Raw genomic sequence first — 23,042 nt, 5'->3', positions numbered from 1 at the left:
GAGAAGGGTCCTAAAAGTGTGCTTACAGATTTAATTTCATCTAGGACCTGTCCCTCGGAGACTGAGAGAAAAGCTGAAACAAATAATTGTGTTCTGGATGTTAGAAAGGGCAGATAAAAAGATAGATAAGACATAGGAAAAGTTCAGTACTTCTTGATGACAAGCATGGATGCTGTTGGAAATAAACTCTTGAGGAGTTTTATGCATTGCTAGAGGGCAGAAATCAGCATTATCATTCTCTTTTCTACTTCAAACTATTACTATTTACTGCCTATTTACCACATGCCTTCTGAGTGTTTTACATGAAATAGTTCATTTAATCCTTGTAACAACCTCACAGGGAAAGTAATTATTCCTCCCATTTCAAATCTAAAAAATTGAGGTCCAAGAGGGAAAGTAATTTTCTAGGGCCCCTCAGCTGGTAAGTAGCAGAGTGTGAGTCGGGTAGAGTGACTCTAGAACCAAAGCTTTTTACATACCCTGAAAGGATGTCTTACAAACTTGATATGTAGACGTGCCTCTTCGGTCTTCATGGCTGGCTAATTAGCTGTGACCCCCTGAAGAAAAAATGAAGGTGCATTTGAAATCATTCCTTCCTCCAGCTATCACTCACTTAGCACTCACCATTTCTTCCTGGATAGAGACAGATACAGAAAGGTCAATCTTGCAGAATCCATTCTGCCTCATTAACTAAATGGTCACTCTATAGCAAACTTAAGGATTCAGGTATTTGTGGTATAACTAAAACTATGTAGATCCCAAACGGAACTTTGAGGGGGGGGGGAGGATTTGCCAGAGACAAATGGAATCATCTACTAAAAAATCTGCTGCTAGCTTGATTTCTTCTGAAGTTAAATATAATCAACCAATTACAGATATGATATGTAAAGGCATAGTTTTGACTATAAACAATGCTTCTCTCTAACATTGTGGAGGGTTTCCTAGCCATACACAGCTAAGTCAACATTAAGATTTTATTTTATTTCTTCATTCTACCTCTTTGCCTTCTGCACTTCTGTCTACATTTACATCTTTGTTATTTTCCTATATATGTGTATGTTCAGCAGTGTAGAAATGGTTCCAGGGGTTCCTGTGTCAACTGTCTGCCTCTCTACACACTGAGATGCTTTTTTTCTTATCCTTTTAAAAGCCCTTAGGAAATACAAATCAAAACCACACTGAGCTACCACCTTACACCAGTGAGGGTGGCTAAAATTAACAACTCAGGGAACAACTGATGCTGGCGAGGATGTGGAGAAACAAATGCAAACTGTTGGTGGGAATGCAAACTGGTGCAGACGCTCTGGAAAACGTGTGGAGGTTCCTCAAAAAATTAAAAATAGAACTACCCTATGACCCAGCAATAGCACTACTAGGAATTTATCCAAAGGATACAGGAGTGTTGATTCATAGGGGCACGTGTACCCCAATGTTTACAGCAGCACTTTCAACAATAGCCAAATTATGGAAAAAGCCTAAATGTCCACCAACTGATGAATGGATAAAGAAGACGTGGTATATATATATATATATATATATATATATATATATATATACACACACAATGGAATACTACTTGGCAATAAGAATGAAATCATGCATTTGCAGCAATGTGGATGGAACTGGAAGGTATTACGCTGAGTGAAATAAGTCAGAGAAGGACAGCTATCATATGTTTTCACTCTATGTGGATCTTGAGAAACTTAACAGAAGACCATGGGGGAAGGGAAGGAGAAAAAAAAAAGTTACAAGCAAGGAGGGAGGGAGGCAAACCATAAGAGACTCTTAAACACAGAGAACAAACTAAGGATTAATGGGGGGAGGTAGGAGAGAGGGGAAAATGGGTGATGGGCCTTGAGGAAGGCACTTGGTGGGATGAGCACTGGGTGTTGCATGTAAGCGATGAACTATAGGAATCTACCCCAAAAACCAAGAGCACACTTTACACACTATATGTTAGCCAATTTGACAGTAAATTATATTCAAAAATAAAATAAAAAGCCCTTAGAATACAATAGGTCCGTCACTTCTTAGCACTGTGACTTTGGCCATATTACAACTTCTCTGTGCCTCAGTTCCCTCAAGTATTAAATGTATTTCATTTGTACTCAATACACAGAAAAGGCTTGGCACGGTGACTGATACAAAGTAAACACTAAATACATGTTAGCTATTGTTAACTTGTGGAGGAACTGACTTCTTCCTTGGAAGGAAGGGAAGGAAACAGAACCCACATTTATAGACTTTTACGGTTGGTATAGAGGGTCTGAGATATTTAAAATTTAAGTCCCTTATTTAATAAGAGCTAACATGTATTTATCAATTATCACATGCCAGGTATTGTGCTATGCCCATTATATATATCTATAATGTACATGTATATCTATATAGAGATAGATACAGTCATTTAATCTTTGTTATCTCTTCAAATCACTAAAATATATTTTGGAGAAATTAAGCAATTTGCCTAAACCCCCTATTTAGTAGGAAATGAGCCTAGATTTATATGCTGGTTCATCAAATATGTATTCTTATGCACTTAAGTCAGCAAAGCAATAATGTCTCTTACACTTTAATAGCTATCATTTTCCAGAGTTTTTCCATGTGCCATGACCATTTAAGTGAGAAGTTGCTCATTGTGGAATGTGCCACATGATTAAAATAAGTTTTCTCAGTGGTTCCAACATTCTGGACTTAACAGATCAAAAATTGAAAAAAAATTTTTTTAATTTTTTTTAACGTTTATTTATTTTTGAGACAGGGAGAGACAGCATGAATGGGGGAGGGTCACAGAGAGAGGGAGACACAGAATCTGAAACAGGCTCCAGGCTCTGAGCTGTCAGCACAGAGCCTGACGCGGGGCTCGAACTCACGGACCGCGAGATCATGACCTGAGCGGAAGTTGGACGCCTAACCGACTGAGCCACCCAGGCGCCCCTCAAAAATTGAAAATTTAACATAAAATTGTTATTTGTAAATTATTCCTTTACATTAAATATATTCAGCTTTAGGGGGGGAATCACTATATTGCTATTGATTTTTTCTTTTTCTAAGAATTCATACAAACATCAATTATATATCAAATAAATTAAATAATACACATAGGAGTTAGAATTTGGGACCCCTGACTTCTTGGCCAAATTTTTAATAACATTTACAAAAATTCAGATATACTTCACATACCATAAACTTTATCATTTTGAAGTGTACACTCAGTAGTTTTTAGTACATTCACTATGTTTTGCAACCATCATCACTATCTAGTTTCAGAATATTTTATTACCCCACAAACCCTATATCTATTAGCAGTTTGTCCCAAATTCTGCCCTTCCCCATCTCCAGGTAGCTGTTAATCTTTCTGTCTCTATGAATATGTCCTAAGGCAAATCTTTTATCTCTGCACAAAAATGGCAATCTCAGACCTGTGATTTTTTATTCCTTGCTGCCTAAATCAAACTGCCTGCCCAAAGCTTTACCTTGGTATGTTGTTCCCAGTGGCATATGTAATATATATGATAGAAGGCATGAGAGTGTGAAATTCTAAGATAGCTCATCAAGGTTAGCAAATGCTGCCATATGCATGGATTTTATTTTATTTCATTTATTTATTTTTGAGAGAGAGAGAGAGATGGAGGCAGAGAGAGAGAGAGAGAGAGAATCCCAAGCAGGCTGCATGCTGTCAGCAGAGCCTGACCCAGGGCTCAAACCCATGAACTGTGAGATCATGACCTGAGCCAGTATCAAGAATTGAATGCTTAACCGGCTGAGCCACCCAGGCGTCCCAGTATGGATTTTAGTATGAAGAAATATACTACATTCTTTCTACATTTCCACTGTCTACATTTACTTACAGTTTTAGTTTACTTCCAATTTACTTCCAATTTTAGATTTTCCTCATCTTTTCTCTTCTTTCTCTTCTTATGGCATCTATTTATATAATATGTCAAATTACATACACTTTGAACTTGAGGACTGCTAATGTTTTTAGTAATGAATAGAAATCAAAATAGTATTATAATACTCATCTTATTTTTCCTTTAATTTATATCTAATTGTAGGATCCCAAATTCTAGTCCAAATTTGTGCTATATTTAGTTGATCTGTACACCCATACACTCTGTTCATTTCTCAGATAATTTCCTTTTAAGGTAGACATTCAAACGTATTGCTATGTTCCACTGTGATTTATCTGTTTACATGTCTCTGAACTCCTGGAGGGTAAGGACTTTGTCTATACACCTTTGATTTCCAGTATAATGCCTGGTGCATGACATAAACTATTGTTGTTGAATGAAGGAATAGGATTTAAATATACAAACATTGTATCAAAATTTATAACACTCAATTACATGTTATATTACATAATGTCCATCTAGAATATTACATACCCATGTAACAGATCTATATAGTTCACAGCTACATTAAAAAGTTTTTAATATTTGAAAAATTCAAAATGATACATTTTGAACACCATAAAATGTTACATGTATCGAATTTTACATAGTATTATGTTATAATAACCTGTAAACTAGTTATTACACACACAGAAACACACTGTTTAACACAGTATTCACTGCGTAATTTTAAGATGGAGGCACTGAATAATGTAAAAGTTTGTGGAGATTAAAGTCAGGTAAACAAACCTGTATTTGGATTGTCTAGCACTGCCTTACTGATTTTGCCTATTTCTTTCTGAACCTGAATTTTCTGTGACTGGAAATATCTAATATCAAACCTCTTAGGGAATTGGTTTAAGGATGGAGCTAATCCATATTAAGGGCCTGACCTTTAGCCCTTCAGGAATTTTAGCGGCCACTTTATCCCTCAGACGTGAACTAAGTAAAGGTGTTTAATTTTTTAACACGAGTCTCTCTTCCAGTGAGGAAAACCTACCCGGACGCCAAATTTGTCAATTCAGAGAGTCCAGATAAAACGGTAAATGCTCAAAATAATCCGCCTCTAACTCTGACGGACTGCTAAACCCGCAGGTAGCGCTGGGCGGACTTCCAGTATCCCAGCATTCCGCGCGCCGCTCCCGTTACTCTTCTATCCCGTCTCTATGGTAGAGCCGGTCTCAGAGGCGGCAGTGGTGTTGGCGACTTCGGTGAAGAAAAGTGAGAGTTCCAACTTTGCTCTTGGCCCGGGAGGGTTTTGGCGCGGAGCGTTGTCATGTCAGAGAAAAAGCAGCCAGTAGATTTGGGTCTCTTGGAGGAGGACGACGAGTTCGAGGAGTTCCCTGCGGAAGGTAACTGGCTGGGCCCGGGCCTCTGGGCCGCGCGGACGGTGACTCAGGCCTCCGGGTAGAGTCGGCGCGCTGGGCACGCCGGGCGCTTGGGCTCGGCCTCGAGGCGCCCACGGGAAGTCTGGACCCCTGCGGCCGGCTCTGTCGAAGCTGTGCACGCGCTACCCTCCGTGAGAGCTGCTTCGGGTTCGGAGTGTCACGGTGGGCCTCACCGGTGAGCGTCACCGGTGAGGCTGAATGCCTTCTGCTTCCTCTTTGGGAGGAGCCACGGTGACCTGGGTTAGCGCCGTGTCTGGGATGGTTGGTCCTTCTGCTCTTCAGTCGGGTGACTCGCCACCTCGTTCCTGTCTGTATAAATCTCTTTGCTCTTTATTTTCTCGCAGTGTAGCAGCCTGCCTTTGTCCTTAGACAAGCCAGAATTAAATTGTTGTTCCCGGTTAGGCCAATTTTGCTTACTTTTAGGACTTTAGAAGTGAAGGCTGCGAAGAAGGATGGGAGGATCACGTGTTGGGTAATACACGTTATTGCCTTATCCTTGTTCCTTATTTTGGATCACTTCAAGCTAACAAGTTGAAGGGTCTGTAAGACCCTAAAACGTGTACGTTTTTATTAGTTTAATGGTTACTAAGACAAACTGTAGGTTTTTCATTGTAAATAATAGCAAATAGCTAACATTTATTGGGTGGTTACTTGTCTAAGTGCTTTGCTTGTATTAGTTCATTTTCATAGTTCTGGCAATTATTAGGTACTGGTGCTACCATTTTTCAGATAAAGAAATTGAAGTTTGGAACTATTTAAAGAAACTTGTCCAATGCCATAGCTGGCTAGAAATGATGGACACCTGGCCCAGTTGACTCCAGCGCTCTTAAATCTTTTGATGTACTGCTTCTGTTTATTTAGTAGATCGTTGTTACCAGGTGGGTTTTCAGAATTATTTGCTTAATCGGCTGGTTATGTATAGGATAAATGCTTGTAAGAAAAGACTACTGTTGGGTAGCCTTTCTGAAGGTGATGGGAAGAGAATTGGTTAATGGTGTACAAATCTGTTAAGCAGTTACTGCTTCACTAAAGTTGTGTTTAATTGTACCCCATCGTGATTCTATTGTGCATAAAACCGCATAGCTCGAACATTTGTTTTTTTATTTATGATGTACTCTATTATTTTCCTTACAGAAGAAGACATTAGTGTGCATAGGACATAAACTAACCCAAGTCACATTTCAATTATGGGATTCATTATATATTGAGGGGATTGTTTTGTTTTTGTTTTGATAGTGGATTTATCTGTCCAGACATGTTTTCTGTACCTCACTTTAGTGTTGGTTCATAATCTAACATAGAGCCATACAGTAACAAAAAACTCGCTTATTGAGGACAGGATCCACTTTTTACTCAAACTTCATATTTCAAATAGTATTTATCCATTGTTTATCACATACAAGGTAGAATGTTAGGCATTTTATTTACATTTTATAGTCTAATTATCACCATATCTGGGAGGAAACTGTGGCTTAGATTTAAAAAGTTTCCATTAAGTAGCCAAGCCAGAATCTGAAAGGTCTAAGTGACTCCCTAACACAAGCTTTTATTTTTACCTTTAGCAAAGTACGTGTCACATAGTAGGTGGTTAATAAATATTTCTTGAATGAATGAAGTTGAGAATTTACTACATTGCAAGCTCTAGAGATAACTGTGTACCTAATGATACACATGATTTTTCTCAGCAACTTTCATCAATTTTGCAGAATATGTAGTTTTTTCTTATTCTAAGTTTATGTTGTGTGAGCAGCAATTTGTTCAGTTTGGTAGTTACATAGTAAAAAGTCTCATTGAGAGGAAAAGCAGAGAATGTTTTTGTTTTTGAAGAGGAAGGCCTCTCACAACAGACTAATTTATTAGCATTAAGTAACTCACCATTTATTGGTCACCTTATAGAATATTTGCTGTCTTCAGGTTTGAATGTGTAGAACCTAATTCATTTAGGAATTTTTCCATTTAGAATGAGAAATAACATTGCAATGCCATTGTTCTGTTCAGTTTTCTATGTTTCTCTTGTTTATAATTTAGACAGGTTTTCTTTTCATGTTAATTTGAATTGAGATTTTGCTGGATACAAAATTACCCCACTAGGTGAAATCAATCAATATTTACTAATAAAAACTGCCCTTTAAAAAACAAAACTAAAAGAAAGAAAAACTTGGAGAAATATCATCAAAGAATTATTTCTCTTTTGAAACTATGTGTGTGTGTGGCGGGGGGGAAGGGGGCACTTAGCCATGGTTTAATCTCCATTGCTGCTTAGTGTGATCCATGCAGTTTTGGCATTACCTGGCAGCTTATTAGAAATGCAGCATCTCCGGGCACCTGGGTGGCTCAGTCAGTTAAGTGTCCAACTTCAGCTCTGGTCATGATCTCACTGCTTGTGGGTTGGAGCCCTGCATCTGGCTCTGTGCTGACAGCTCAGAGCCTGGAGCCTGTTTCAGATTCTGTGTCTCCCTCTCTTTCTGCCCCTCCCCCACGCACTCTCTGTCTCTCAAAAATAAATAAATGTTAAAAAAAGAAAAAAAAGTGCAGCATCTCAGTCTAGAACTACTGAATTGGTTTAGACTTTTGCAGTCTAAATCTTCCTAAAAGATTTGTGTATGCATTTAAAGTTGGAGAAACACCCAAATGGCCTATTTTGAATATTTTAGTATTTAAGTTTTCAGTTCAACTATTATAATAGTCCACTTCTCAAGTTCTCTGCCTTTTTTTGGAAATTGTCTTTCTTGTGATTGTCCTTACAGTAAATGTACCATTGACAAACTCACTAACAGATACAACTTAAAATGGCCTGTAATCATCTTTTCTATGTATAGGAGGTCTGATTTTCAGGGGCCTCGTTTCCTGTCTGATCCAGAAAGTGGATGATAACCATTGTCTAGGGCAGAGACTGGTACATGAAAGCCATTACTGATATTTGACTGGTTTGACTAATGGATTTTCCATCTTTTTGGGGAGTGTTGTTGGCTACATCTCATCCTGGATAAGAACTTGTTTGGTAGAGTGTCATTCAGTCATTTTAAGAAAGGGGAATTTCTATTTTAAAAAGGAAACTAAGATAATATGTTTTCATGGAGGGCTCTTTGTTTCTTCTGAACAGTTTTTCAATGTGAGGTATAGCTGTGGGAGGAGGAGGGTAAGGGTGGTTCTCTGAAGGTACAAAGGAACAATTGCTTTTTTTTTTTTTTTTAACTTTTTACTTTTTAGTCTGTAGATCTGTGTTACATTGGCAGTTCACAGTTATTCTAATTGATGGGTGTGTAATCTGGTCCTTAAGCAAAAACCGTTTAAAAATCCTGTTTAGGGGGCCCCTGGTAGCTGGGTCTGTTAAGCCTCTGACTTCTGCTCAGGTCAAAATCTCAAGGTTTGTGAGTTTGAGCCCCATATCCGGCTCTGTGCTGACAGCTCAGAGCCTGGAGCCTGCTTTGGAATCTGTCACTCCCTCTCTGTCTGCCCCTCCCTCCCTCCCTCTCCCTCTCTCACTCTCTCTCTTTCTCAAAAAATAAATGTTAAAAAAAATTTTTTTTAATCTTGTTTAGGATCTTTGTGAAATGCATTCTGCAACTTTTTGACTGTTTAAACTGAGAATAGGCATATATTAAGAATTTCAACATACTGGGTGTGATTGATTATAATTAATTTTGAAGGCTTTGGCATGGTTAGAATTTTAGAACTGGAAAACAACTTAAAGTCTAGAGAAGATAAAACTTGTCAACCTTATACAGCTAGGTTGGTGGTAGTAGAGCAGGATCTAAAACTGAAATACTTTATAATTTATTTGAAACTTCAAACAATTTTTCATACCAGATATTGAAAGGGTATTAAAAATATTTTCATTAATCTCCTCCCTCTGACAATTTGAAGTGGGTGAGAGTAAAAGTGGGAAGAACAAGTGGGCCTTTAGGCTCTTTTATTCTCTTCTTTCTGTGCCAGAATTGAGAGGGTTTTTTTTTTCTTTTTTTGAGGAAATAACTTTTTAGAATATTTAAAAGGAAACTGAGTTTCCTCCAGAAGCAATGATATTTACAAGAAAATTCTGTTAAATACTAAGTATTCTGTAATTTTTCTACAATCAGTGAAACTGCTCTATTATTTGATAAAATCAAGAGCAGTATACTACCTAACTTCCTACCCTCCTTGAGAAATTGCTGACGAAGAGACTGTTATTGATGATGGTCCCCTCTGGAATAACTGAGGTACTTCACCTAACAAAGTAGAACATCTTATAGTGGTTCTTATCCAGGGAAATATTTTTGGATGTCACATTCACTTGACAGATGCAAATGTGAAATCATGATCATGACCAGAATTTAGGGGTAGAGATGAAGGATTTTAAAATGCTTGTTGTGCATAGACCAGTCCTGCACAAGAAGAATTGTCCTATGAATAATGCCAGTGAGGGGCACCTGGGTGGCTCAGTCGGTTAAGTGTCCAACTTCTGCCTGGGTCATGATCTTACAGTTTGCGAGTTTGAGCCCGGCATCAGGCTCTGCACTGACAGCTCAGAGCCTGGAGCCTGCTTTGGATTCTGTCTCCCTCTCTCTCTACCCCTCCCCTGCTCATGCTCTGTCTGTCAGAAATAAATAAATGTTAATAATGCCACTGAAAAATATTTACATGAACATTGGATACCAACTGGACTAAACCAGCGATAGGATTCCTTAGAATCTTTAAAAAAATTTTTTAATGTTCATTTATTTTTGAAAGAGAGAGAGAGAGAGAGAACCCAGAAGGGCAGAGAGAGATGGAGACACAGAATCCGAAGCAGGCTCCAGGCTATGTGCTGCCTCACGAGCCATTGGATCATGACCTGAGCTGAAGTTGGATGCTCAACTGACTGAGCCACCCAGGTGCCCCCTTAGAATCTTAAATGTAAAGGTAGATAGAACTGATACTATGTCAGATAATACACTAGTCAGTTAACTAGTGCCAAAGGGGCTCTGCTATTTTCAGTTATTAAATGTAATATAATGGACCTGTAAATAATACCATCACACATTTAAATTATTTACATGGTGGTAGCAAGAAATAGAGAAATCACTCCCTCTCTCTGTGCCCTTCCCCCGACTCGCACTCAGTCTCTGTCTCTGTCTCTCTCTCTCTCTCTCTCTCTCTCAAAAATAAATAAACATAATAATAAAAAAAATTTTTAAAAAGGGGCGCCTGGGTGGCTCAGTCGGTTAAGCGTCCAACTTCGACTCAGGTCCTGATCTCACACTCATGGGTTCAAGCGCCGCGTTGGGCTCTGTGCTGACAGCTCAGAGCCTGGAGCCTTCCTTCAGATTCTGGGTCTCCCTCTCTCTCTGCCCCTCCCCCACTCTCACTCTGTGTGTGTGTCTCTCTCTCAAAATTAAACATAGTAAAAAAAATTAAAATAGAGATACAATTTTTATTAAAAATTAAGAAAAAAGATAAATACAATGAATGGCGGAGAGCCTGTTGAGTGTCCATTCATGGTAATCATATGCAAGAAGAAAGTTTTTGAATCCTGAGATGGAAAAAGCACAATGAATCTAAGATCAGACCTAGGTTCAGAATCCGTCTTTCATCAACTTTTTTTAGCTTGTCAACTCATGCTGGTTACTTAACTTCTTTAAAATACTTTTATAGTATAATATATAGCATAAAAGGGCATAAATTAAAAAATAAAAGCACTGTTTCTCCCTGCCTTTCCCCCAAAACATTTGTTATGCTCCAGGGTAGCCACTGTTAAATGTTTTTTTTTTTTAGTATCCTTCCAGAAATTATGTATATATTGTGTGTTTTTATATATTTTAAAAATACAGAGGACTATATTATATATACTATTTTTCATTCTAGAGCAGTTCTCATTCTCAGTTGGTCTTTGACTTTCATGATTTTGACACTTTTGAAGTTTACAGGCCAGTTATTTTGTAGGATGTTCCTCAACTTGGGTTTGTCTCATGTTTCCACTTGATTAGATTCAGGTTCTACACCTTGGCAGGGATATCATAGTTGTGATTCTGTGTTCTCATTGCATCCTATCAGGTGGAACATGATTCACATTTGTTCCATTACTAATGATGTTCACTTTGATCACTTTTCTAAGGTAGTGTCTGTGAGACTTTTCCAACATGGCTCATTTTCCCTTTGTAATTAATAGACATTTTGTGAAACTACAGAAATACAATATTCATTAGCAAACTTTCAATTTATTCACTTGGTTATGTATATCCGTACAAACTCATGGATTCTCATTTAATGGGTTATGATTTTTTGCTATTGTCTATTTCAATCCTCAAATTGTCCTATCTTTGAACATGGAAAACCCCTTCATACTGTCTTCTGTGACCTTTTGACATATCACCATCATTCTTTGTGTGTTTTCAAGCATTCTGACACAAAAAGGTTCCCCTCCTCTAATCCTGGAATTAGCCATTTCTCCAAGGCTCATTTCTTTTAGTGGAGAATGATATTCAGAAGGCAAGATCTTAACTCCAGTTGTGGTCATTGCTTTGGGGAATGGAAGGAACTAGGAAATACACAAATGTGTGTATACATATATACACTTTTACATTTGTGTATGTGTGTATATAAAATCATGAGTTCACACGGTATCTCCATTTACATTTCAACACTACGGAGTTCATTCTCATTGATTTCCATATTTGTAACTCCCTTCCCAAACAGTGAGAAACCTGGCTTTCTTATCTTAAATATATCTTGTATTTGTTATCCTCTTCCCTAGCCAATTTTTGTTGCCTTCTCTGCCCACAGATACCTTCCTTTTGTCACTTGGGCTTCAGCATTTTTTGCCAGGCCACCCACTTCCCTCCTAACTTCAGCACTGTATGACTTCTTCACCCTGTTCAGGTCTGACACACCAGTCACGTTGTGCTGCCTCTCTATAGGAATGCCCTCTTGGCTCTCCTTTGGGCACTGACACCTTACCTGAGATGAGGTGCATTTCAAATTTTGACATACATCTTCACATTGCCTTTTAGAATGGATATACCAATTAATATTTCTATCTACAGTTTCCCTTTTCCCTTGTAAGGTTGCCTACACTCCACATTAAGCGTTTTAGTCATTGTGAACATGAAATGAAAATGGATGAAAAATGAAATCTCATCATTTTGATTTGTATTCATTTGAGTGATATTGACCATTATGTTTTTCCTTAAACTGTTACCATCTTAATCCTAAATTTCTTTATATGTAATTTGTGGATAATAGAGTCATATAAGTACTGCATGAATATGTTAATCTATTCAAACTACCATAGCAAAATATTGTAGACTAGGTGGCTTAAACAATGGAAATCTATTTTCTCACAGTTCTGGATTCTGGGAAGTCCAAGGTCAAGGTGATGGCTGATTCAGTTACTGGTGAGGACTTTCATTTTGGCTTGCAGACTGCTGGCTTCTCATTGTGTCCTCACAAGGTGGAGAGAGAGAAAGGAAGCTCTGTAGTGTCTCTCCCTGTAATGGCACTAATCACATTATGAGGACTACACCTTCGTGACCTCATACAACCCTAATTACCTTCCAAAGATCCCATCTCCAAATACCATTACATTGGAGGTTAGGGCTTCAACATAAGTATTCTGAAGATGGGGAAAGGAGACACAAACATTCAGTTCATACCAGTGATAAATGTAGAATGCATAGGACAGAGTTTGGCACAAAGTGGTACTTACTCAATAAACATTAGTCCTCTTTCTTTTCTTCCCTCAGATCTTCTTGGGGAATTGGATTGAATATTTGGTATTTACTTAGAATTTGAATTGTTTTTGACATTTTATTTGTAATTTTAGGTATATCCAAAATTAAGCTTGTTTATTATTTAAAAATTGATTTATTGTTCAGTATTAAAAACTTATAATATTGCTAATTTTCTTTCCAAAAGTATGTTAAAAATAGTTTTATTATTCATATAGAATATAAAAATATTTATAAAACAATAGCATATATTGTTTAAGGATGCATACAGATGTATAAGAGGTATAAAGAAACACAGGGGAGTGAAAAACCCCCAAATCAAAATACTAGTGTTTCGCACGGGATAGTGAGAGGTGTGCCTCAGGGATATTAAACAGTAAAACTTACTTTGAAAGCTATCTGATTAGCTGTTTCACTGATTTTATAGAATGAACAAGCAATAAGCAATTGCGACTTCGGTATTTAACCTTATTACTGGTTTGTTGTTAAATATTTCTCATTGAAAGATGTGATGAATTGTTGAAAACACTGAGGGGAAAATAAAAGTTTTGAAAGCTATATTTACACTCTTTTTCTGAAGTATTAAAAATTCACCAAATATTTTTTTTTCCTGTTTTGTGTTGTGTTGTATATGTAACTATTTGGTAGAAATGGTATTGTCTTTATTATGGAACATATTTTTCTTACTTTCTTTACCCCTCAAGTTGATGTGAAGTGATTAGCACCCAATAAATGATTTATTCATTCAATATATGCTTGTTGAGTGCTTCCTATAAATCTGGCACTGAATGGTGCAGAAAGAATGATGTTAGCTGCCATTTATCAGTGGTAAGTGCTGTATATACATAGTTTTATTTAATCCTCATAGAAGCCTTTTGAAGGTTTTATGCTTGGGGCTCAGCAAAATTCAGTAGCTTACCAGGTCACAGTTAACTAGAGGCTGCACTGAGGCAAATTTGACTCCTTAGTTAGATACATGTCTTTGAACTTAGAAATATCAATGCCCAGGGAGATAGGGCACAGTGATTTTCATAGTCAGCTTGAGCTTTTTAGTATTGTAGAGGTGCTTATCCTGGGAGGTGGGGCTCCAAGCTTTTCCTTCTCCATCTCCAGTTAAACCAGAGCAACTTTACTTTTGCCTATCATTATCTTTTGGGCTTCTTCTGGGTGAGATTTTATTGAGTTTCCTTCCAGTGGTGGGGCAGGGAATTAGACAATGTGGTAGTAAAGTGTAATAGCAGCTAAAAAGAAGGGAAAATTATTTCCAGTTCTGTACAACGTGAGATAGCGACATTTGAACAGAGTTTTCAAAAAATAGAAATGTAGAAAAAGGGTTTCCAAAGATAGAAATGTAGAACAGTGGTTTCCAAAAGAAGGGGAAAAGAGTAGATACTTGGAGGTAGAAAAATAATGTGTATGTGTTTTTAATTTGTCTGTGAAATAGTGATTGCAATTGCAGGTAGTTTGGGGCCTAATACTGGAAGGCTTTAAGCCAAATGGCCAGTTTGGACTTTATCCTTAGATACATGAAAAGACAGTTTTTTTGTTTTTTTGGGGTTTTTTTTTTTGGTTTGATGTATGTGAACTTCCTTTACGCAGTAGGCAGTTTAGGAAAAATCAACCCAGCAGAATTAATTTGAAAAGATAGAAAAGAGTCAAGGAAGCTGATTAGCAAGTTGTTAAAATAGCTTAGCTGAGGACTAAGGGCCTGAAATAGGTTGTTATTAGGAAAGAAGTGAAGAGAGTGATGCAAGAATAGCAAGTGAGCTTTTTGGCAACTGGTTTGACAAGGACTGTTGGGAATAGGAGGAAATCGGAGATTGTGATTTTGCATTTGTGTGTCTAGTGGAAGACAGGTGGTGGGGTTCACATCTTAATAATATGGAGGATTAGAATGAGGGAATTGAGACGTTTTGGGCATGAGGGCTTGCAAAAAATGAGAATAATGGCTTTTGAGAATTCTGTAAACGTAAGAGACAAACACTAAGCACTAACAAAGAAACAGAGTCAGCATGACTTTGTAGTGGAATCATTCTCCCAGAGGTGTGTATTTTCAGATTAACTGATGAAAAGAATTGTGTCTGAATTTCCTTTTTTTTTTTTTTTAATGTAAGAAAAATTATAGAGGTGCCTGGGTGGCTCAGTTGGTAGAGCGTCCCACTTTGGCTCAGGTCATTAACTCATGGTTCGTGAGTTCCAGCCCCACATCGGGCTCTGTGCTGACAGCTCAGAGCCTGGAGCCTGCTTTGGATTCTCTGTCTCCCTCACTCTGTTCCTTTCCTGATCACACTTTGTCTCACTGTCTCTCTCTCAAAAATAATTAAGAAAAATAAATAAATAAATAAATAAATAAATGTAAGAAAAATTATAAATGGTTATGTAAGTTATTTTGAGCCTCTCTTTGAGCTCAAATAACTGCTGACCACAGATAACTGAAAGCTCATGAGTAATCTGGTAGCAGCATCATTTATGACTTGCTTTTCACTGTTTGGTCTGAAGTTCCTCACTGACATTTTTGGTCCTTGTTGGAGAAAATACAGTAGTATTATGGTTCTCTCCTAGGTACTAATTTTTTAGCCACTGAATAGACATTAGATCTGTAGGGTATAGTTGTTTTTGTATCATGATAACCTATAGAACTTTTTTTAAGTTTTAATCTATTTTATACAGTTTAAGCAGGAACACATGTATTTCAAAATGACTAGATTTAGTGTAGCTTCATTCTCATATTCATAAACATAATGATGTTACTGTTGTCATTTACACTTAACCTATGATGGTGAGTATACAATTAAGAATTTTTCAAACTTTCATCTGTTTTTTAAAATATTTTTCTTCATGTAATGTTCTGTATATAGATGCACATTTTTTATTTGAAGAAACTTTATTGAAGATTAGTTTGTTTATAATCAGAGGAGTTTTACTATTAAGGAATGAATGAGAATTTGATCTTCCTGAAAATCGTTAATAGGGCATTTGCAGGGACCCTGGGTGGCTCAGCCAGGTTGAGCTCCTGACTCTTGGTTTTGGCTCAAGTCGTGATCTTACAGTTCATGAAATCGAGCCCACGTGGGGGCTATAAGCATAGAGCCTGCTTGGGATTCTCTTTCTCTCTCTCTCTCTCTCTCTCTCCCCCCGCCCCCTTGCTTGTCCTCTCTTTGTCTCCCAAAACAAATAAACTTAAAAAGGAAGAATAGGGCATTTGCGACACTATTTGCTGTGAATGTAATTTCTTCTTTACTTTTCTTCAAGGAAGTATATTTCATACTTTTAAGAAATTTTAGAATGTTTATTGAAGAGTAGGGAGAGTAATTTCAAAAATAATTGAGAGAAAACCCTTTTCCATGTCAAGGTGATACTTAGACTAAGTTATGTGGGATCTTTGATAGTTCAGATTTGTGAAATTTAAAGCTAGTCACAGATGTAATTCTCACTGGCAAATGTGAACAAAGCCAAATTTGGGGGCAAAGTCTTAAATAATGTAGAATTCCTAGAAACTTATGTATTAGGCATCTGTTATTGGTTATTTCCAATTCTGACTTCTTAAAATATGGTAATTTTTTTTTTTACCATTACACATCTGGAGGCCTGCACACTGAAGTAAACACAGCTGTGGTTATTTAAACAATTAATCACAATCCTGGAAATGCATTTCATGTTGAAGATAAAGTGTGTATACTTTATAAAGTCATCTACATATTGAAGGAAAGCATTAGATATGAATCAGGTATCCTTTGATTTTATTATTTTGCCCTTTTCAAAAATGGTGTTTTGGAGTTAAGTCTTTAAAAAGGAGTGATTGAATAAAATTGCATAGTTATCAATGTAGAGTTATAATTGAAAATTAAAACACAAATCAGGGATATATTACACGAAATGTCAAATACCATAGATTATAACAATCATGGCTTTTTAATTTACACATTCATTTAGTATGAGCTTGCATACATTGTAATTTACATATATTGTAACATATGTACAGTATAGGGAATTTATAAGTGTTGGAAATAATATTTGGGTGCATTACACCTTATCACTTAAAATTTTTAAATAATATTTTTTAAGTTTATTCACTTACAGAGCATGCACAAGTAGGGGAGGGGCAGAAAGAGAGAGGGAGAGAGAATCCCAAGCAGGCTTTGCACCATCAGCACAAAGCCCAGTGTGGGACTTGAACTCACGAACAGTTCAAGGCACCCCTAAACTTTTTATATAATATGTTCAGTACATTCTTTGTTAATAAAATATTTTAAAGATTTTAAAGAATCTCAAATAAATTATGGATTCTGGTTTGTCAATGTGAATGAACACATACTTCTTAATGGTGCTCTTGTTAATAATTTAAAATGCTTAGTAATAAGTTGTAATTCAAGAGGTTATTTATTGTCTTAGATTCTTTACCTGTGATAGTCAGAAGGCTAGTATGTTCAGGGCATTTCACTCCCAGGATAAGGCATTAAGGTTAAAGAGTAATACATTGAAATTCATATGATGATTAGTGAAGAATTTAAACAGCTTTCCCACTTTTTCTATCCTTGTATACTCAAAAGTGTCAATTATAAAGTGCTGTATAATACTACTAAAGAAATACAGAGTTATCATTATGAACCTTTTTGTGTGTTCTCTGTAAAATTTTGCTCACAGTACTGTCCCACTGCACCCTCATGAGCACCTTTCTTTCTCTTGGGACTTTATTTCTACCTTCCTTTTCCTGTCCTTGCTACATTGCAGTTTAATAATATAGTTGTATGTGATTTTTTTTATACTGGAAAGCCTTAGTAATTAGCACAAAACAAGAAGCATAAAATCCTGAGCTGTCCACAGCTCTAATAGCTAATACTATTAGATAGCTACAGAGCTATAGGTTACAGTAAGACTGGAGGGAATGTGGAGGAAATAGCATTATAGTCATTGTTTACTTGCTATAAAAGGGATTGTGGATTTAGTTGTCCCCATACAAGTTCAATATACAAGAATACACATTTTGGGAAAGTTAAATTTGAGATTATTTGAAGTGCTTTATTCAGCTTTAATCTTAAACATTAAAACCATTCAGTATCTGAGAGAAATAGATCTACTGTTTGAAATGAAGCTCCTTAATTTACAGTTTGATCTTAGCTGCACCCAGTACCACCCTTACTTAATGTTTCTCTCATGTACTTAACATTGCCATTTCTGTCCCCTTATTTGTTCCTTAGAATAGCTTATTCTTTCTGAAATTTCTCTTATTATAATGTATATAGTAAATAGTTCATTATTGATTGAGATGGCAATATGAGAGTTAACAGTACTGTTTTATCCAAATAGCTAATGATCAACTCTTGACTTAACTAAGTCACTTGTCTAGTCTATGAAGGTACAAAAATGTTATTCTTTCAGTTTCTTTTAACTTTGGGAGTATATAGATATATAAAAATGGGTTGCAGTAGCTTTCTGATTACACTTCTATAGACTAAGGGAAATCCTTAATGTGATTCCTTATTTTTTTTTAACTATCTTTACTCTCATTATAAAGTATAGCTAGTTTCACAAACAGAATAAAAATTTTCAGCATGAGCTTCAAGTTACCATAAGAAAGGAGAAAATGTAAGGCTGTCTCTAGCCCAGTCAAAATTGAGATGTAATTAATACTACTATTAAATATTACTGTTGTTAATGACCTCAGAGAATAGTGTAGGATTTGAATTTAGGTAATTACAGTATTTTCTGTTTCAGAATAATATTGCTAAGGGATATAAGAAGATTTACATGGGTAAAAATACTTCTGATTATTGAGAGTTTTTATTAATGAATATACATTCACTGATTTATATCCAGTGATTAAAGTTGGGTATACATTGTGTGTGTGTGTGTGTGTGTGTGTGTGTGTGTGTGTGTTTTAAGTAAGCTCTATGTGCAACGTGGAGCTTGAACTCATGACTCCAAGATCAAGAATCGCATGCTCTACCAACTGAGCCAGCCAGGTGCCCCTAAAGTTTGGTATATATTTGAGCTTCCTAGCAACCTGAAATAAATTGCCTAAGAGAAACTTTTTCATCTTTTCAGGTACTGGGATCTTAAATTTCCCATGATCTCTTTTTGAGGAGCATTGAATGAGGTGATCGCTATTCTCAAAAGAATTTATAATAAATGAGAATTCTACATGACCCATTCACAATACGTGATATCGTTTATCTCTTCTATCTTGAAATATATACTTTCGGCTTCACTGAAACTACACTGGCCGACATTGGCCACTTGGAGGGCACTTGAGAAATGTAGTTCCATTTACCCGGTGTTGAGTGTCTACTATGACCTCAGAACTCAGTGCGGGGCATCAGAGTTGCAGATTTAAAAAAATGTGGTTCCTACCTGAAGGTTTTGAATAGTAATGGACAAGAATGGTGGTGGTATTTTAGACATCAGTGGAGGATGGGTATAAACTATGTAAGACTGGGGAGGAGGGGACAGAAAGAAGACTACAGTAATATTTACAAGGAGAATAATTCTAAACTAACAAGTGGCAGTAAGAATAGGGAAGGGGAGACTTAACTCTGGAGATAATTGGGAGTTGAAATGGAAGGGACATAATGAGGAGAAAGTAGCTAAGATGCCGCCTAAGTTTCTGGTTTGGGGGACCAGGTAAATAAATGTACTTCTATTCTTAAATCATGATGATGACGTATACTGCATTTAAAAATTTTTGTCAGTGACACAACATAATACCATGCCCATATTATGAACCATTGTTGAATAGATTTAAATTTATATGTACATTATATAAGAAAGCCTAAATTATACCTTTTGTTACTTAGTTACTTTTCTTTTCAAGTTGAAATGTTCTTAGCCATGTTTCTAATAAGCAATTACTATGGTGAAGCTTATGGCTAGGACATACTTAAGAGAGAGTGTAACTCATAATTACTGTTTTTGAAAGGGAGGGGGTCATACAAAAATACACAAGGCCTGATTTAGAGTTTTGTTTCATCTTTCATAGCCTTTTGTTGTGCAAATGCTAGGTACTGTTTTTAAGAATACAAAGGTAAATAAAATAGCTGTTAGTCTTGAGCTCAGACACTAGTAATGGACAAAGACATACAAATTGATCATTATGATTGTACAGTATGTAAGTGCTATAATAGAAATAGACACAGAAGAGGGAACCTAATGTCTGAAGGTAAGGAGGAGAAATGGGAATAGGGAAAGCTTCCAGAGATGATTCCAAACTGATTTTTTTAAAAAACTATCTTTCACACCTTTTAATTTTGAAACTTTCAACCTACAGAAAAGTATAAAAAAAGAGGACAAGGTGGGGGATGAACAAAGTGGGTGAGGGGTCAAAGGTGTAGACTTCCAGTTATAAAATAAATAAGTCATAGGATGTAATGTTTAGCATGGTGCCTACAGTTAATAATACTGTATTGCATATTTAAAAGTTGCTAAGAGAGTAGAGCTTAAAAGTTCTTATCACAAGATAAGATTTTGTAACTATGTATGGTGATACATGTATACTAAACTTATCGTGGTTATCCTTTTGCAACAAAATGTACAATTGAATCATATTGCATACCTCAAACTGCTATAATATGCCAGTTGTGCTTCAATTAAAAAAAAAAAAGCAACATGGGGTGCCTGGGTGGCTCAGTTGATTAAGTGTCTGACTTTGGCTCAGGTCATGATCTCACGGTTTGTGAGTTTGAGCCCCGCATCAGGTCTGTGCTGACGGCTCGGTACCTGGAGCCTGCTTCAGATACTGTGTCTCCCTCTGTCTCTCTGCCCCTTCCCCACTTGTGTTCTGTCTCTCTCTCTTTCAGAAATAAATAAACATAGAAATTAAAACAACAACAAATACCTGAGTTTTGTCAGTTGCTAACATTTTATTGTATTTATTTTTATTATCCCTCATGATTAGATTAAGGGTCAACATTTTTAGTGAGAGTACTGTACTGAATGGGTGATGTTTATTTCTCACTGCATCACATCAAGAGATACATGTCAAGTTGTCACAATTTATTGGTGATGTTAAGTTTCATCATTGGTTAACATTGTGATTACCAGATCTCTCCATTTTCCTCTCGTAAGAAGTATGTAATCTATCCTGTAGTCCCAACTATTTTTTACTTACCAGTTTTAGTATCCATTGTTGACCCTTGCCTAAATTGTGCTGAGGGTTGCAAAATGGTGATTTTCTAATTCTGTCATTCTTTCTGCATTTATACACCTGAGAATTGTAAAGAGGATCTCCTCCCCAGTGTCCATCTCCCAACATATTGCTATGAATGCAAGTATTTTTAAATTTAATTCAGTGTGTCATTCTTTGTGATTATCAAGTTATTCCAGATTTGGCCAGTGGAAACACCTTTAAGCCAGTTTTTGCACCTTTTGACATGTTTTCAGGCATTATAAAAAGGAATCTCATACTTACCTATTAATTGCCTTATTCCAGATCTGAGATCAGTCCTTTTAATGGGCAATGGTATTTTAACTAATTAAGGTGTTTTAACTAAGTACAAGTCAATGCGAGTGGTAGGTTTGAAAGATGGCAAAAAGACGAAGAGATGAGGAACAGCATGTTTGATGAATAGAAATTTTAAGCCATTTCAAAACATGAAGTAAAGTTAGGCCTGAATAAAAATGAAGAGCTTGTGGATTGTTCTTCACTGTTAGTTTCACATTGAGGAAATGTGTGTGAGTGAGTACTAACATGAGTGAATTGTCCAGTGGTTTTAAATTTAGATAATTTAAAAAATTAGATAATTAAAAATACATATTTTAAATCAAATATGTTATATAAAATCATAATTTTTTTGTGATAAAACCTAAAGCTATGTCAAGATTATAGTAGGTGGTCTATCTTAAGTAAGAAAGCAGAGTATGCATAAACTCTCTTGCTTCTGGGATGGTTTGATGTATTAAAAAAAAAAAAGTATATAATGATATTATTACCCTGGAGACTAGATTTTTATCAGGACCAAGAGAGTAGAAGGAAGAAGACCTGATAGAAGAATATTGCCATTGTATAGGTAAGAAATGATAATGGGAAGGTCTGAAGTAATAGGGAAGGAGATGTTAGTTTACATACATGTTTTCTGTGTTTTCTGAGTATACTAAATAAAAGCTAAAATCTAATCCATCCCCCTGTAACCAGAAGGGAAGGAAGAAAAAAGGAAATTGAGAAAAACTAAAAGCTACAGCATTACTCTTTGAGCATATTTATATTTGTGCTTCCTTTAAAAATAAAGATTTTATATTAGTAGGCAAATGTTAGTGATACTTACATGTTAGTGATACTTAACAATTTCTTTTACTTTTCATTTATGTATGAGTTATCCTTTTTTTTATGTTTAGCAGTTTTGAATTCCAGGCTGGTATCTTCCTGCTACTCAACTTGCTTTAGCAGTGTTGGTGCTGTTTTGAAAGATTGTAAAATAGACCTTATAAAAATCAGCCCAAGGAAAAATCAGGAAAGTAAACATCCTCCTGAAATTATATTAAATTTTCATGGCAAATAGAATGTATTATATTAACTTCTGTTTTAGATTATCAGCCAATATAAGAATTGAGAACAAGACAGTAAGTATAAATTGAGATTTAAAGAGGAAGATTATCATTATTTTATAAATATAAATATTTATTTTCTATTTATTATATATTATTTATATATTTATATATTTTTTTATATTTTTATATTTAGATGTTTTTATAAATATTAGATGTTTCAGATTGTGAGAGTCTTCAGTGGACAACTTTCTGAATATATATTTATATTTAGATGTTTTTATAAATATTAGATGTTTTGGATTGTGAGAATCTTCAGTGGACAACTTGCTGAAGTTTTTGTATATGGAAATAACATATGAGAAGTATTTAGACAGTGTCTGTTTCTGTTTTTAGACTGGGCTGGTTTGGATGAGGATGAAGATGCACATGTCTGGGAGGATAATTGGGATGATGACAATGTAGAGGATGACTTCTCCAATCAGTTACGGTAAGTTTTAAGCCAGTTTTTACATAGCTTAGTATTAATTATAAGGACGGAATATGTAGCTTACATATGATAGCTGACCTCTTTAAAAAAAGATAATCTTTGAAATATG

At 36.0% G+C, this 23,042-nt stretch overlaps 1 long non-coding RNA gene across 1 annotated transcript; it reads left to right on the top strand.

Moving 5' to 3' along the window:
• Positions 1–5,025: 5,025 nt before the first annotated feature.
• LOC125929926 (uncharacterized) lies at positions 5,026–22,883 on the top strand. The gene is made up of 2 exons (XR_007460000.1): positions 5,026–5,114; positions 22,840–22,883. It is a non-coding gene; the product is annotated as an uncharacterized LOC125929926 (long non-coding RNA).
• The last annotated feature ends 159 nt before the right edge of the window (positions 22,884–23,042 follow it).

The sequence above is a fragment of the Panthera uncia genome, chromosome A2 (genome assembly GCF_023721935.1).
Source record: "Panthera uncia isolate 11264 chromosome A2, Puncia_PCG_1.0, whole genome shotgun sequence".
Classification (NCBI taxonomy): domain Eukaryota; kingdom Metazoa; phylum Chordata; class Mammalia; order Carnivora; family Felidae; genus Panthera; species Panthera uncia.
The sequence above is the reverse complement of the archived record's forward strand: the minus strand, read 5'-3'. Positions and strand labels throughout refer to the sequence as shown.